We start from the raw sequence: 16581 nt of genomic DNA, 5'->3' as shown, positions 1-16581 counted from the left end.
CCGTTCGGGTTATCGCTTCTCGGCCTTTTGGCTAAGATCAAGTGTAGTATCTGTTCTTATCAGTTTAATATCTGATACGTCCCCTATCTGGGGACCATATATTAAATGGATTTTTAGAACAGGGAGATGGAAATAGAGCTTGCTCTGTCCACTCCACGCATTGACCTGGTATTGCAGTATTTCCAGGACCGGTGCACCCTTTCCTTATGTGTTGACTAAAAGCAGATTCCAAAAGTGTTTTTTGTCTTTGCTATTGTTTCTGTCTTTCTGAAGGGATCTCCCCTTTTAATCCCATTATTTCAACACCTGTTGGACAATGCATGAGTGATAATGAGCTCATTGATTAAATGCAATTAATGAATAGATTGCCACCTCTTGTTGTGTGTCGTCTGTGTTTCTGTGTTTCCGGCATTTCACATTGGAACACCTCATTCACCTTCCTTGTCTTCTCTCCGCCCTCCCTTTTAGGTAAGTTAAAGAGCTGCACCTGAGCCAGCCACTGATTGATTGATTGATTGATTGATTGATTGATTGATTGATTGATGCAGCACAACAGTCAAATAGTGGAGTGGAGTAGGGGAACAGCAAACAGCCAATAAAGCAGCCCGCCCGCTCGCCTGCCCGCCACAATGGACCTACCTGTGTACACTAGATGGATGTGATGGAATGTACTGTCGTCCCTACATTTCAAGAAGAAGTAAGAATTGCAGTTGCAACAAAGCCTTGCTTGCCTACAAAGAGAGCAGCAATTTGGATTTGTTACTATGTTACCTAGAAGAATAACAAACTGTGCAAGGATGGAGGTTGTAGGAGCAAGGAGAAGTTGTCTGTAAAGTTGGTGGATGCCTATTTTCCATTTTGCAGTCCCTTGTCTCCCTCTTGTGGCCTCCTGGAGGCAACTAGCTGTGCAAAAAAAAGACAGCCTGGCGGCCGGCTGTTGCAGTGTTGCCCTCTCAGGCAACACTGAGTGACTGACTGAGCCTCACCGTCTTATATAAAGTTCAGACGGAACTTTGCACGTGTCATAGTGGAGCCCTCAGGATTCCAGAGCCAGCTTTCTGACATCATAATGGGGCCTCAGAGATAAAAGCCTGGGCCCAGGCAGTGTTGGTCAGTGCTGCTCAGCAGGCAGCACTGGACTGGACTGGATTACAGCTGATACAAGGTGTGAAGGAACAAGGGGTGGCTGTGGGCATGCACTTGCTGCCGCTGCCAGTGTTTATCTGCATGGCAGCAGGGCATTTGGGCGTTGCCAGGAAGGCGTTTTTATGTAGATTCCTCCTCTTTCAGCACTGCATTGTGGTGCAAGCAAAAGAAGCAAATCCTGTCTGGCTTCCTCTCCGGCCTTTATTCACCTCCCGTGTAGCTGTGAGTGTGTGAGCCTGCAGGGCCCCATGGAATTGCCTAGAAGTAGGCTGAATCGCTGCAAGGGCTGAACAGCAGTATCGGGCAGGCTCGGGCAACGCGCGGCCCGTTCGGGTTATCGCTTCTCGGCCTTTTGGCTAAGATCAAGTGTAGTATCTGTTCTTATCAGTTTAATATCTGATACGTCCCCTATCTGGGGACCATATATTAAATGGATTTTTAGAACAGGGAGATGGAAATAGAGCTTGCTCTGTCCACTCCACGCATTGACCTGGTATTGCAGTATTTCCAGGACCGGTGCACCCTTTCCTTATGTGTTGACTAAAAGCAGATTCCAAAAGTGTTTTTTGTCTTTGCTATTGTTTCTGTCTTTCTGAAGGGATCTCCCCTTTTAATCCCATTATTTCAACACCTGTTGGACAATGCATGAGTGATAATGAGCTCATTGATTAAATGCAATTAATGAATAGATTGCCACCTCTTGTTGTGTGTCGTCTGTGTTTCTGTGTTTCCGGCATTTCACATTGGAACACCTCATTCACCTTCCTTGTCTTCTCTCCGCCCTCCCTTTTAGGTAAGTTAAAGAGCTGCACCTGAGCCAGCCACTGATTGATTGATTGATTGATTGATTGATTGATTGATTGATTGATTGATTGATTGATTGATTGATTGATGCAGCACAACAGTCAAATAGTGGAGTGGAGTAGGGGAACAGCAAACAGCCAATAAAGCAGCCCGCCCGCTCGCCTGCCCGCCACAATGGACCATCCTGTGTACACTAGATGGATGTGATGGAATGTACTGTCGTCCCTACATTTCAAGAAGAAGTAAGAATTGCAGTTGCAACAAAGCCTTGCTTGCCTACAAAGAGAGCAGCAATTTGGATTTGTTACTATGTTACCTAGAAGAATAACAAACTGTGCAAGGATGGAGGTTGTAGGAGCAAGGAGAAGTTGTCTGTAAAGTTGGTGGATGCCTATTTTCCATTTTGCAGTCCCTTGTCTCCCTCTTGTGGCCTCCTGGAGGCAACTAGCTGTGCAAAAAAAAGACAGCCTGGCGGCCGGCTGTTGCAGTGTTGCCCTCTCAGGCAACACTGAGTGACTGACTGAGCCTCACCGTCTTATATAAAGTTCAGACGGAACTTTGCACGTGTCATAGTGGAGCCCTCAGGATTCCAGAGCCAGCTTTCTGACATCATAATGGGGCCTCAGAGATAAAAGCCTGGGCCCAGGCAGTGTTGGTCAGTGCTGCTCAGCAGGCAGCACTGGACTGGACTGGATTACAGCTGATACAAGGTGTGAAGGAACAAGGGGTGGCTGTGGGCATGCACTTGCTGCCGCTGCCAGTGTTTATCTGCATGGCAGCAGGGCATTTGGGCGTTGCCAGGAAGGCGTTTTTATGTAGATTCCTCCTCTTTCAGCACTGCATTGTGGTGCAAGCAAAAGAAGCAAATCCTGTCTGGCTTCCTCCCCGGCCTTTATTCACCTCCCGTGTAGCTGTGAGTGTGTGCGCCTGCAGGGCCCCATGGAATTGCCTAGAAGTAGGCTGAATCGCTGCAAGGGCTGAACAGCAGTATCGGGCAGGCTCGGGCAACGCGCGGCCCGTTCGGGTTATCGCTTCTCGGCCTTTTGGCTAAGATCAAGTGTAGTATCTGTTCTTATCAGTTTAATATCTGATACGTCCCCTATCTGGGGACCATATATTAAATGGATTTTTAGAACAGGGAGATGGAAATAGAGCTTGCTCTGTCCACTCCACGCATTGACCTGGTATTGCAGTATTTCCAGGACCGGTGCACCCTTTCCTTATGTGTTGACTAAAAGCAGATTCCAAAAGTGTTTTTTGTCTTTGCTATTGTTTCTGTCTTTCTGAAGGGATCTCCCCTTTTAATCCCATTATTTCAACACCTGTTGGACAATGCATGAGTGATAATGAGCTCATTGATTAAATGCAATTAATGAATAGATTGCCACCTCTTGTTGTGTGTCGTCTGTGTTTCTGTGTTTCCGGCATTTCACATTGGAACACCTCATTCACCTTCCTTGTCTTCTCTCCGCCCTCCCTTTTAGGTAAGTTAAAGAGCTGCACCTGAGCCAGCCACTGATTGATTGATTGATTGATTGATTGATTGATTGATTGATTGATGCAGCACAACAGTCAAATAGTGGAGTGGAGTAGGGGAACAGCAAACAGCCAATAAAGCAGCCCGCCCGCTCGCCTGCCCGCCACAATGGACCTACCTGTGTACACTAGATGGATGTGATGGAATGTACTGTCGTCCCTACATTTCAAGAAGAAGTAAGAATTGCAGTTGCAACAAAGCCTTGCTTGCCTACAAAGAGAGCAGCAATTTGGATTTGTTACTATGTTACCTAGAAGAATAACAAACTGTGCAAGGATGGAGGTTGTAGGAGCAAGGAGAAGTTGTCTGTAAAGTTGGTGGATGCCTATTTTCCATTTTGCAGTCCCTTGTCTCCCTCTTGTGGCCTCCTGGAGGCAACTAGCTGTGCAAAAAAAAGACAGCCTGGCGGCCGGCTGTTGCAGTGTTGCCCTCTCAGGCAACACTGAGTGACTGACTGAGCCTCACCTTCTTATATAAAGTTCAGACGGAACTTTGCACGTGTCATAGTGGAGCCCTCAGGATTCCAGAGCCAGCTTTCTGACATCATAATGGGGCCTCAGAGATAAAAGCCTGGGCCCAGGCAGTGTTGGTCAGTGCTGCTCAGCAGGCAGCACTGGACTGGACTGGATTACAGCTGATACAAGGTGTGAAGGAACAAGGGGTGGCTGTGGGCATGCACTTGCTGCCGCTGCCAGTGTTTATCTGCATGGCAGCAGGGCATTTGGGCGTTGCCAGGAAGGCGTTTTTATGTAGATTCCTCCTCTTTCAGCACTGCATTGTGGTGCAAGCAAAAGAAGCAAATCCTGTCTGGCTTCCTCTCCGGCCTTTATTCACCTCCCGTGTAGCTGTGAGTGTGTGAGCCTGCAGGGCCCCATGGAATTGCCTAGAAGTAGGCTGAATCGCTGCAAGGGCTGAACAGCAGTATCGGGCAGGCTCGGGCAACGCGCGGCCCGTTCGGGTTATCGCTTCTCGGCCTTTTGGCTAAGATCAAGTGTAGTATCTGTTCTTATCAGTTTAATATCTGATACGTCCCCTATCTGGGGACCATATATTAAATGGATTTTTAGAACAGGGAGATGGAAATAGAGCTTGCTCTGTCCACTCCACGCATTGACCTGGTATTGCAGTATTTCCAGGACCGGTGCACCCTTTCCTTATGTGTTGACTAAAAGCAGATTCCAAAAGTGTTTTTTGTCTTTGCTATTGTTTCTGTCTTTCTGAAGGGATCTCCCCTTTTAATCCCATTATTTCAACACCTGTTGGACAATGCATGAGTGATAATGAGCTCATTGATTAAATGCAATTAATGAATAGATTGCCACCTCTTGTTGTGTGTCGTCTGTGTTTCTGTGTTTCCGGCATTTCACATTGGAACACCTCATTCACCTTCCTTGTCTTCTCTCCGCCCTCCCTTTTAGGTAAGTTAAAGAGCTGCACCTGAGCCAGCCACTGATTGATTGATTGATTGATTGATTGATTGATTGATTGATTGATTGATTGATGCAGCACAACAGTCAAATAGTGGAGTGGAGTAGGGGAACAGCAAACAGCCAATAAAGCAGCCCGCCCGCTCGCCTGCCCGCCACAATGGACCATCCTGTGTACACTAGATGGATGTGATGGAATGTACTGTCGTCCCTACATTTCAAGAAGAAGTAAGAATTGCAGTTGCAACAAAGCCTTGCTTGCCTACAAAGAGAGCAGCAATTTGGATTTGTTACTATGTTACCTAGAAGAATAACAAACTGTGCAAGGATGGAGGTTGTAGGAGCAAGGAGAAGTTGTCTGTAAAGTTGGTGGATGCCTATTTTCCATTTTGCAGTCCCTTGTCTCCCTCTTGTGGCCTCCTGGAGGCAACTAGCTGTGCAAAAAAAAGACAGCCTGGCGGCCGGCTGTTGCAGTGTTGCCCTCTCAGGCAACACTGAGTGACTGACTGAGCCTCACCGTCTTATATAAAGTTCAGACGGAACTTTGCACGTGTCATAGTGGAGCCCTCAGGATTCCAGAGCCAGCTTTCTGACATCATAATGGGGCCTCAGAGATAAAAGCCTGGGCCCAGGCAGTGTTGGTCAGTGCTGCTCAGCAGGCAGCACTGGACTGGACTGGATTACAGCTGATACAAGGTGTGAAGGAACAAGGGGTGGCTGTGGGCATGCACTTGCTGCCGCTGCCAGTGTTTATCTGCATGGCAGCAGGGCATTTGGGCGTTGCCAGGAAGGCGTTTTTATGTAGATTCCTCCTCTTTCAGCACTGCATTGTGGTGCAAGCAAAAGAAGCAAATCCTGTCTGGCTTCCTCCCCGGCCTTTATTCACCTCCCGTGTAGCTGTGAGTGTGTGCGCCTGCAGGGCCCCATGGAATTGCCTAGAAGTAGGCTGAATCGCTGCAAGGGCTGAACAGCAGTATCGGGCAGGCTCGGGCAACGCGCGGCCCGTTCGGGTTATCGCTTCTCGGCCTTTTGGCTAAGATCAAGTGTAGTATCTGTTCTTATCAGTTTAATATCTGATACGTCCCCTATCTGGGGACCATATATTAAATGGATTTTTAGAACAGGGAGATGGAAATAGAGCTTGCTCTGTCCACTCCACGCATTGACCTGGTATTGCAGTATTTCCAGTAAGCCCAGCGTAATGTAGGCGCAGCCGTAATGAAGCAAGCGCATGACTAGGTGTTTGGGAGTTCTAGGCTATTATGTTTTAGGTATTATGTTTTAGGCTATATTTATAGGGATGGGAGGGTTATGTGAAAGGGGGCATGGGGCAAAATGTATCTATATGTGGTGGGTGGAGAATAAAGTATATAAGTCCATGCGGGGAAGAGGCAGCCCTCTTTCCCGCTGGACAACAGGAGAAATTTTTGTCCTGTTATTATATTTAAAAGACAAATATACAGATTAATATTTCTACTTACCTGATGGAAGCGGCGATGGAGACAACGATGGCCAGGATCCGCGATGCAGCGATGCAGCACGGCGTGGGATGGCTGGATGCGCTGATTGCCGGGGCTCTTCCTCCGGTTCCAGCGGCTGGAGAGGAGAGTGAGGGACGCAGCAGCAGGCGTTCCAGGCCTCAGGAGAGGCCTTCATCTGCAGAGACGCCTCGGTCTGGTCGGCGCCGAGGGAGCCCCTCCAGGGACCCTCCTCCTCCTGCTGGTCCGGAGCTGCACCCTGGCGTCGGTCCACGGAGGTCTGGGAGGAATCCCATCAGGCGGGCGAGACCGGAGGTGACAGGAGGGGGGGGGCCGCGGCGGCCATCTTCCTCCCTCCTGTCTTCAACAACAACGCCGGAAGTGGAGGCGGGACCGGATGCGCGCGCAAGACCGGATGCGCGCACAGGACCGGATGTGCGTGCGGGGCCGGATGCGCGCGCAGGTCCGGAAGTGACGGCTTTCTCCGGCGCCGATGCGCCAGGTGCCGGAGGAGCTCAGCGGACAGACATCAGGACACCAGCGCCGACCCGCAGGAAGAGGCGGGCGGCATCTAGATGGGGAGCGAGATCGCCTCCTGCAGGAGCAGGGAGGCGTGCGGCGGCGACAGCGACCGGAGGTACCCGGGCAACTTCTTGGAATGACGCCGGGCCCCATCCGGACGAGGGGGGGCAGCGGTCTGCTATACAGGCAGCGACGACTACAAGAAGATTTTATTTTGACAGCCCTGCAGAAGGACTGGATCGGCAGGGCTGTCGTTCTGAATATGCCACGCCACCAGGGGGTGGCAGGATCGTGGACGGGCCGCATTCCGCGGAGCCTAGAGCAGCAGCGACTGGAAGTGCGGGGAGCTACGGGGAGCGTGGGGTGCAGGAGCACCACTCCCTAGGATCGTCACGACCGACGCCTGGATTATCTGGAGTGATGGACGCGTCCGCTGGGAGGTCACCTCAGGGACGTACGGGTGAGTCTACCACTGATGTGGTGCCGGGGATGTGTGGGGGGGATGTGGGGGGGATATTGTCAATGTCACAGATGCAATTGTTGTTTAGAGGGATGCAGGAGTATTTTATGAGAATTGTGCCAGGCGTAGAGCAGTCGCCAGCGAGGGTATGGGGCGCTGCTAGTGAGGCGTCTGCTAGTGCGGCAGGGAGTGCGGTTGCTAATGAGGCGATTTCTGGTGCAGCTGCGGCAGTGATTGCGGGTGTTAGTGAAGTGGCGCCGGTTGTGGGTGCCGTAGTGGCTGTGGGAAAAGCAGTTGACGAGGCGGCTAGTACAGCTAAGAAGGTGGTGGAGGATGTGCGTTTGGCTGACGCCGCTAAAGGTGAGGTTTATGTGTGTTTTGAGGGCCCGCTGGGGGCACATTTGAAGGTGGAGATTAGGGAAAAGATATGGAAAGATGAATATGTTGAGATTTTTTCTTTGCTGCCGTTAGAGAAGTTTAATTTGGACCGGTGGAAACCGGATGAAAGTAAGAAGGAGGAGGAGGAGCGGCGGCGGTATCGTTTGATTCCACGGACTTTTGCGAATTGGCTGCAGGCCTTCGCTATCTTGGCTAGTGTGGTGGGTGAGAAGGCGCCGGAGAACTGTTCGGCGTTATTCTGTTATATGGATTCGGTAGGGGAGGCGTATCGTGTATACGGTGGTAATGCGTGGTTGCGGTATGACGAACAGTTTCGTCAGCGGAAGTCGGTGCGCCCGTCGTTGCGATGGGATCACAAGGATATCAGTTTATGGATGCGTCTGATGTCTGCGCCAAAACAGGGGCAGCAGCCCTTTCGTGATGCGGCCGGCGGTCAGGGGTCAGCAGCGGGTCGGTCAGGATCCTCAGGAAAGGGGTGTTGCTGGCAGTATAATGAGGGGCATTGCAAGTTCGGCCCAGATTGTAGGTACAAGCACGAGTGCTCCGGTTGCGGAGGCGCCCATGGTTTGTCCAGATGCTTCAAGAAGCATAAGGGCAGGCAGGGAGATGCTGAGCAGAAGAGGGGCGACGCCGGTGAGGGTGGAAAGGATGCTCCCGTTTTTAAGGGGCTATCCAAATAAGAAAGTGGCGGATTTGTTGTGGTTAGGATTTTCAGAAGGTTTTCGGATTCCTTGTACGTCGGTGGGACGTGACGGGGTAGTCCGTAATTTGTCGTCTGCTTTGGCGCGGCCTGATCTGGTTACGGATAAGCTGCTGAAGGAGGTGGCTTTGGGCCGCATGGCGGGGCCGTTTTCCTCCCCGCCTGTTCAGAATTTGCGTGTTTCCCCGTTAGGTTTGGTTCCAAAAAAGGAGGTGAATAAATTCCGCCTTATTCATCACTTGTCTTATCCGGAAGGCGAGTCGGTGAATGACGGCATTGATCCGGCCCTGTGCGCGGTCAGTTACACTAACTTTGATGCGGCGGTTGTTTGGGTTCGGAAATACGGGAAGGGCTCTCTGTTAGCGAAAACTGACATTGAGGCCGCTTTTCGTTTATTGCCGGTGCATCCGGATAGTTTTTGTTTGCTGGGATGTTATTGGCAGGAGGAATATTTTGTGGATTGTTGCCTCCCGATGGGCTGCTCCATTTCATGCGCTTATTTTGAGATGTTTAGCACGTTTTTGGAGTGGGTGGTCCGTCGGGAGGCGCAGGTGCAATCTGCCCTACATTATCTGGATGATTTCCTGTTTATCGGTCCGCCGGGTACCTATGTGTGTGCAGGATTGCTACACACTATGGAGAGAGTGGCAATGGATTTTGGGGTACCTTTGGCGCCTGAGAAAACTGAGGGACCCACGACGGTCATTAAGTTTTTGGGAATCATGATTGATTCAGATAACATGGAGTGTCGCTTGCCTGATGATAAGTTGCTGGAGATGAGAGAGTTGGTGGCGAGTGCGCTGCGCAGGAAGAAGATACAATTGCGGGACTTGCAATCCTTGTTGGGGCATTTGAATTTCGCTTGTAGGATTATGCCCATGGGGCGGGTGTTTTGCAGGCGGTTGGCGAATGCTACCGCAGGGGTGCATTCCCCTCATCATTTCATTAGGTTGTCGGCGGAGTTGAAAGCTGACTTGTTGGTGTGGGGGGAGTTTTTGCAGACCTATAATGGGCGGTCGGTGCTCATGTATCAGCCGGTGTCTAGTGTGGACTTGGAGCTGTATACTGATGCATCAGGTGCATGTGGATTTGGGGCTTATTTCCAGGGGCAGTGGTGTGCAGGAGTTTGGCCTGATACATGGCATGAATGTGGTTTTGTCCGTAACTTGGCTCTGCTGGAATTGTTCCCGATTGTGGTGGCTGCGGAGTTGTGGGGGGATTGTCTGCGGGACCGGAGAGTGCGTTTCGTATGTGACAATCTAGGTGTCGTTCAGGCTGTTAATGCCCAGACGGCTAATTCTCCGCCAGTCGTGCGGCTATTGCGACATTTAGTTTTGAGAGGTTTGATGTTAAATGCGCATTTTGTGGCAGTGCATATTCCTGGGGTGCTGAATTCTGTGGCTGATTCCCTTTCTCGTCAACAGTGGGACAGGTTTCGTCTGCTGGCGCCGGGGGCGGAGTCTCATGGCCTGCCTTGTCCAGAGCATCTGTGGAAGGTGGTGTGACAATGGCGATGTCGCTTGTGGAAAGGTCGGTTAGTGCGGTCACGTGGCAGAGGTACAGTGCGGTGTGGCAAGTATGGGAGACGTTGTTGGAAAATGCGCAGGCAGGTATTGCAGATCGGCAGGCGTGTTTGCTGTATTTTATAGGAAATGCGTACAGTGAGGGGTCGTCTGCAGCAATGGTCGCTCGCAGTTTGTCGGCCTTGGCTTTTTGGTTTAAGAAGAAAGGTGAGGAGGACGTGACTAAGTCCTTTCTGGTGCGGCAGGCAATGAAGGGTTTCAGGAGGGGTTCCGCAGTTAGGGATCTCAGGAAGCCGGTGTCATTTGAGCTGTTGGTAGCGATTTGTGAATTGTTGAGGGAGGTTTGTGTTTCAGCATTTGAAGTGCGGCTATTTACACTGGCCTTTTCTTTGGCTTTCTTTGGGGCGTTCCGGATATCGGAGTTGGTGTCGGCCAGTAAGAGTGTGGCAGGGGGTTTATTGTATGCTGATGTGGATTTGGATGGCTCCTGCCTTTCTTGTTTGCTCCGTAGATCTAAGACAGATCAGGAGGGGAGAGGTTTTGTGGTGCGTTTGTATGAGTTACCAGGGTCGCGGGTGTGCCCGGTCCGCTGTTTTCGGGAGTTTGTTGCGGTGAGGCCTGAGGGCCCGGCATCCTTGTTGGTTCATGCAGACGGGCTGTCTCTGTCAAAATTCCAGTTTTCACAGGTGTTCAAAAAATGTATCCTGTTGTCCGGCAGAGGTGGAGCAGGTTTTAGCTCTCATTCCTTTAGAATTGGCGCAGCTACGGAAGCAGCTCGGTGGGGTTTATCCCCGGCGATGGTTAAGAAGATTGGTAGGTGGGAGTCAGACAGATACAGGTTGTATGTGCGGCCTCACTTGCTTTGAGGCGGTGGTGATAAGATGTGCTGGAGGTGGATATGGAGTAGTTACGTTGTTGTTTTGTGTTGTTTTAGGTGCAGGTCCCTGCTTGATTTGGATCATGGGGCACTCCTACGTACACTGGGGAGGTGTGCGTGCTGATGTTCGTCCGGCCGGACGGCAGTTGGGCATGGATCACGCAGAGGTGCAGGTCAGATGGTTGGGCCTGCGGGGCATGCTGTGGTGTAGGCTGTTACCAGAGGTACAATTTTATGCGGGATTGGACAGGGCGCCGGATATCTTAGTGGTGCACCTTGGCGGCAATGATTTGGGCATTCGGTCGTCCAGGGATTTAGTGAGGGATGTGAAGATTGACCTTTTGCGGTTGTGGTCGGCGTTCCCAGGAGTGGTTATTGTATGGTCGGATATTGTGGCTCGCAAGGTGTGGCGGCAGGCACGTTCCGTACATAGCTTAAACAAAGCGCGAGCAAAGGTCAACAAGGTAGTTGGCAGGTTTGTGGCACGCAATGGCGGTGTTGTGGTGAGGCATAAGGAGTTGGAGGGTAGAGAGGTAGGTTTCCTCAGGGCGGATGGTGTTCATCTAAACGAGGTGGGTCTGGATATGTGGACCTTGGACATTAAGGAGGGCATGGAGAAAGCCCTGCAGTTGTGGAGGGACAATCATGTGTAAGGGGTCACACATGATTGTCGTGGCGGTAGGAGGAGGGGTCTTTGGAGGCACGGAATGAGAAGGAGAAGCAACAATGGAGATTGTTGCAAGAGAACTCGGGGCGTTTAACCCGGGATAGTATTGGAGGGGCTGGGGAGTGGTTACCCAGCTCATATATATTCCTGATGGGCAGGGTCCCCAGGAAGGGAGAGAGAGGTCTTGGACATGGTTGGTGCCCTCGGGTCAGGTGCAGAACGGCTGTAGGGTAAGGGGTCCAGACCTAATAAGGAAACGATGGAGTTTAATGATTGAAGTGCCTTCAAGGATCCTTTATCTGGAGTTGGGAAATAGAGCAGGATGTTATCATGGAGTTATGATGTGTTTATGGTTATGCTCTTTTTCAGAAAAAAGGTGTGTTTAATAAATGGCTGCTGTGGCCTTTACACCAAAATTCATGTGTGGTCTCTTATTGGGGTTTGGGGTGTAAGGTCGTAGATAGCGGAAGCATCAAACATACCTTAAGTCAAGTAAGCCCAGCGTAATGTAGGCGCAGCCGTAATGAAGCAAGCGCATGACTAGGTGTTTGGGAGTTCTAGGCTATTATGTTTTAGGTATTATGTTTTAGGCTATATTTATAGGGATGGGAGGGTTATGTGAAAGGGGGCATGGGGCAAAATGTATCTATATGTGGTGGGTGGAGAATAAAGTATATAAGTCCATGCGGGGAAGAGGCAGCCCTCTTTCCCGCTGGACAACAGGAGAAATTTTTGTCCCGCCCGCCCTCCCAGTATTTTCTCCTGTTTATGGGAATTTGTCGGTTGGGGTTTTGTTTTGTCACAGTAGCAATGGCGGTAGGAGGAGGGGTCTTTGGAGGCACGGAATGAGAAGGAGAAGCAACAATGGAGATTGTTGCAAGAGAACTCGGGGCGTTTAACCCGGGATAGTATTGGAGGGGCTGGGGAGTGGTTACCCAGCTCATATATATTCCTGATGGGCAGGGTCCCCAGGAAGGGAGAGAGAGGTCTTGGACATGGTTGGTGCCCTCGGGTCAGGTGCAGAACGGCTGTAGGGTAAGGGGTCCAGACCTAATAAGGAAACGATGGAGTTTAATGATTGAAGTGCCTTCAAGGATCCTTTATCTGGAGTTGGGAAATAGAGCAGGATGTTATCATGGAGTTATGATGTGTTTATGGTTATGCTCTTTTTCAGAAAAAAGGTGTGTTTAATAAATGGCTGCTGTGGCCTTTACACCAAAATTCATGTGTGGTCTCTTATTGGGGTTTGGGGTGTAAGGTCGTAGATAGCGGAAGCATCAAACATACCTTAAGTCAAGGACCGGTGCACCCTTTCCTTATGTGTTGACTAAAAGCAGATTCCAAAAGTGTTTTTTGTCTTTGCTATTGTTTCTGTCTTTCTGAAGGGATCTCCCCTTTTAATCCCATTATTTCAACACCTGTTGGACAATGCATGAGTGATAATGAGCTCATTGATTAAATGCAATTAATGAATAGATTGCCACCTCTTGTTGTGTGTCGTCTGTGTTTCTGTGTTTCCGGCATTTCACATTGGAACACCTCATTCACCTTCCTTGTCTTCTCTCCGCCCTCCCTTTTAGGTAAGTTAAAGAGCTGCACCTGAGCCAGCCACTGATTGATTGATTGATTGATTGATTGATTGATTGATTGATGCAGCACAACAGTCAAATAGTGGAGTGGAGTAGGGGAACAGCAAACAGCCAATAAAGCAGCCCGCCCGCTCGCCTGCCCGCCACAATGGACCTACCTGTGTACACTAGATGGATGTGATGGAATGTACTGTCGTCCCTACATTTCAAGAAGAAGTAAGAATTGCAGTTGCAACAAAGCCTTGCTTGCCTACAAAGAGAGCAGCAATTTGGATTTGTTACTATGTTACCTAGAAGAATAACAAACTGTGCAAGGATGGAGGTTGTAGGAGCAAGGAGAAGTTGTCTGTAAAGTTGGTGGATGCCTATTTTCCATTTTGCAGTCCCTTGTCTCCCTCTTGTGGCCTCCTGGAGGCAACTAGCTGTGCAAAAAAAAGACAGCCTGGCGGCCGGCTGTTGCAGTGTTGCCCTCTCAGGCAACACTGAGTGACTGACTGAGCCTCACCGTCTTATATAAAGTTCAGACGGAACTTTGCACGTGTCATAGTGGAGCCCTCAGGATTCCAGAGCCAGCTTTCTGACATCATAATGGGGCCTCAGAGATAAAAGCCTGGGCCCAGGCAGTGTTGGTCAGTGCTGCTCAGCAGGCAGCACTGGACTGGACTGGATTACAGCTGATACAAGGTGTGAAGGAACAAGGGGTGGCTGTGGGCATGCACTTGCTGCCGCTGCCAGTGTTTATCTGCATGGCAGCAGGGCATTTGGGCGTTGCCAGGAAGGCGTTTTTATGTAGATTCCTCCTCTTTCAGCACTGCATTGTGGTGCAAGCAAAAGAAGCAAATCCTGTCTGGCTTCCTCTCCGGCCTTTATTCACCTCCCGTGTAGCTGTGAGTGTGTGAGCCTGCAGGGCCCCATGGAATTGCCTAGAAGTAGGCTGAATCGCTGCAAGGGCTGAACAGCAGTATCGGGCAGGCTCGGGCAACGCGCGGCCCGTTCGGGTTATCGCTTCTCGGCCTTTTGGCTAAGATCAAGTGTAGTATCTGTTCTTATCAGTTTAATATCTGATACGTCCCCTATCTGGGGACCATATATTAAATGGATTTTTAGAACAGGGAGATGGAAATAGAGCTTGCTCTGTCCACTCCACGCATTGACCTGGTATTGCAGTATTTCCAGGACCGGTGCACCCTTTCCTTATGTGTTGACTAAAAGCAGATTCCAAAAGTGTTTTTTGTCTTTGCTATTGTTTCTGTCTTTCTGAAGGGATCTCCCCTTTTAATCCCATTATTTCAACACCTGTTGGACAATGCATGAGTGATAATGAGCTCATTGATTAAATGCAATTAATGAATAGATTGCCACCTCTTGTTGTGTGTCGTCTGTGTTTCTGTGTTTCCGGCATTTCACATTGGAACACCTCATTCACCTTCCTTGTCTTCTCTCCGCCCTCCCTTTTAGGTAAGTTAAAGAGCTGCACCTGAGCCAGCCACTGATTGATTGATTGATTGATTGATTGATTGATTGATTGATGCAGCACAACAGTCAAATAGTGGAGTGGAGTAGGGGAACAGCAAACAGCCAATAAAGCAGCCCGCCCGCTCGCCTGCCCGCCACAATGGACCTACCTGTGTACACTAGATGGATGTGATGGAATGTACTGTCGTCCCTACATTTCAAGAAGAAGTAAGAATTGCAGTTGCAACAAAGCCTTGCTTGCCTACAAAGAGAGCAGCAATTTGGATTTGTTACTATGTTACCTAGAAGAATAACAAACTGTGCAAGGATGGAGGTTGTAGGAGCAAGGAGAAGTTGTCTGTAAAGTTGGTGGATGCCTATTTTCCATTTTGCAGTCCCTTGTCTCCCTCTTGTGGCCTCCTGGAGGCAACTAGCTGTGCAAAAAAAAGACAGCCTGGCGGCCGGCTGTTGCAGTGTTGCCCTCTCAGGCAACACTGAGTGACTGACTGAGCCTCACCGTCTTATATAAAGTTCAGACGGAACTTTGCACGTGTCATAGTGGAGCCCTCAGGATTCCAGAGCCAGCTTTCTGACATCATAATGGGGCCTCAGAGATAAAAGCCTGGGCCCAGGCAGTGTTGGTCAGTGCTGCTCAGCAGGCAGCACTGGACTGGACTGGATTACAGCTGATACAAGGTGTGAAGGAACAAGGGGTGGCTGTGGGCATGCACTTGCTGCCGCTGCCAGTGTTTATCTGCATGGCAGCAGGGCATTTGGGCGTTGCCAGGAAGGCGTTTTTATGTAGATTCCTCCTCTTTCAGCACTGCATTGTGGTGCAAGCAAAAGAAGCAAATCCTGTCTGGCTTCCTCTCCGGCCTTTATTCACCTCCCGTGTAGCTGTGAGTGTGTGAGCCTGCAGGGCCCCATGGAATTGCCTAGAAGTAGGCTTAATCGCTGCAAGGGCTGAACAGCAGTATCGGGCAGGCTCGGGCAACGCGCGGCCCGTTCGGGTTATCGCTTCTCGGCCTTTTGGCTAAGATCAAGTGTAGTATCTGTTCTTATCAGTTTAATATCTGATACGTCCCCTATCTGGGGACCATATATTAAATGGATTTTTAGAACAGGGAGATGGAAATAGAGCTTGCTCTGTCCACTCCACGCATTGACCTGGTATTGCAGTATTTCCAGGACCGGTGCACCCTTTCCTTATGTGTTGACTAAAAGCAGATTCCAAAAGTGTTTTTTGTCTTTGCTATTGTTTCTGTCTTTCTGAAGGGATCTCCCCTTTTAATCCCATTATTTCAACACCTGTTGGACAATGCATGAGTGATAATGAGCTCATTGATTAAATGCAATTAATGAATAGATTGCCACCTCTTGTTGTGTGTCGTCTGTGTTTCTGTGTTTCCGGCATTTCACATTGGAACACCTCATTCACCTTCCTTGTCTTCTCTCCGCCCTCCCTTTTAGGTAAGTTAAAGAGCTGCACCTGAGCCAGCCACTGATTGATTGATTGATTGATTGATTGATTGATTGATTGATTGATTGATTGATTGATTGATTGATGCAGCACAACAGTCAAATAGTGGAGTGGAGTAGGGGAACAGCAAACAGCCAATAAAGCAGCCCGCCCGCTCGCCTGCCCGCCACAATGGACCTACCTGTGTACACTAGATGGATGTGATGGAATGTACTGTCGTCCCTACATTTCAAGAAGAAGTAAGAATTGCAGTTGCAACAAAGCCTTGCTTGCCTACAAAGAGAGCAGCAATTTGGATTTGTTACTATGTTACCTAGAAGAATAACAAACTGTGCAAGGATGGAGGTTGTAGGAGCAAGGAGAAGTTGTCTGTAAAGTTGGTGGATGCCTATTTTCCATTTTGCAGTCCCTTGTCTCCCTCTCAACTAGCTGTGCAAAAAAAAGACAGCCTGGCGGCCGGCTGTTGCAGTGTTGCCCTCTCAGGCAACACTGAGTGACTGACTGAGCCTCACCGTCT

The 16581-nt window shown here is 49.8% G+C and overlaps 7 non-coding genes across 7 annotated transcripts; all 7 read left to right on the top strand.

Annotated features, from left to right (window-relative positions):
• Positions 1-11: 11 nt before the first annotated feature.
• Positions 12-202, top strand: LOC142728896 (U2 spliceosomal RNA). The gene has a single exon (XR_012877849.1). It is a non-coding gene; the product is annotated as a U2 spliceosomal RNA (small nuclear RNA).
• A 1280-nt stretch (positions 203-1482) lies between these two features.
• LOC142728895 (U2 spliceosomal RNA) lies at positions 1483-1673 on the top strand. The gene has a single exon (XR_012877848.1). It is a non-coding gene; the product is annotated as a U2 spliceosomal RNA (small nuclear RNA).
• A 1304-nt stretch (positions 1674-2977) lies between these two features.
• LOC142728894 (U2 spliceosomal RNA) lies at positions 2978-3168 on the top strand. The gene has a single exon (XR_012877847.1). It is a non-coding gene; the product is annotated as a U2 spliceosomal RNA (small nuclear RNA).
• A 1280-nt stretch (positions 3169-4448) lies between these two features.
• Positions 4449-4639, top strand: LOC142728893 (U2 spliceosomal RNA). The gene has a single exon (XR_012877846.1). It is a non-coding gene; the product is annotated as a U2 spliceosomal RNA (small nuclear RNA).
• Positions 4640-5927: 1288 nt separating this feature from the next.
• LOC142728855 (U2 spliceosomal RNA) lies at positions 5928-6121 on the top strand. The gene has a single exon (XR_012877813.1). It is a non-coding gene; the product is annotated as a U2 spliceosomal RNA (small nuclear RNA).
• An 8009-nt stretch (positions 6122-14130) lies between these two features.
• On the top strand, positions 14131-14321 carry LOC142728891 (U2 spliceosomal RNA). The gene has a single exon (XR_012877845.1). It is a non-coding gene; the product is annotated as a U2 spliceosomal RNA (small nuclear RNA).
• A 1276-nt stretch (positions 14322-15597) lies between these two features.
• On the top strand, positions 15598-15788 carry LOC142728890 (U2 spliceosomal RNA). Its single transcript, XR_012877844.1, has one exon. It is a non-coding gene; the product is annotated as a U2 spliceosomal RNA (small nuclear RNA).
• The last annotated feature ends 793 nt before the right edge of the window (positions 15789-16581 follow it).

Source organism: Rhinoderma darwinii, unplaced genomic scaffold (genome assembly GCF_050947455.1).
Source record: "Rhinoderma darwinii isolate aRhiDar2 unplaced genomic scaffold, aRhiDar2.hap1 Scaffold_691, whole genome shotgun sequence".
Taxonomy (NCBI): domain Eukaryota; kingdom Metazoa; phylum Chordata; class Amphibia; order Anura; family Rhinodermatidae; genus Rhinoderma; species Rhinoderma darwinii.
The sequence above is the reverse complement of the archived record's forward strand: the minus strand, read 5'-3'. Positions and strand labels throughout refer to the sequence as shown.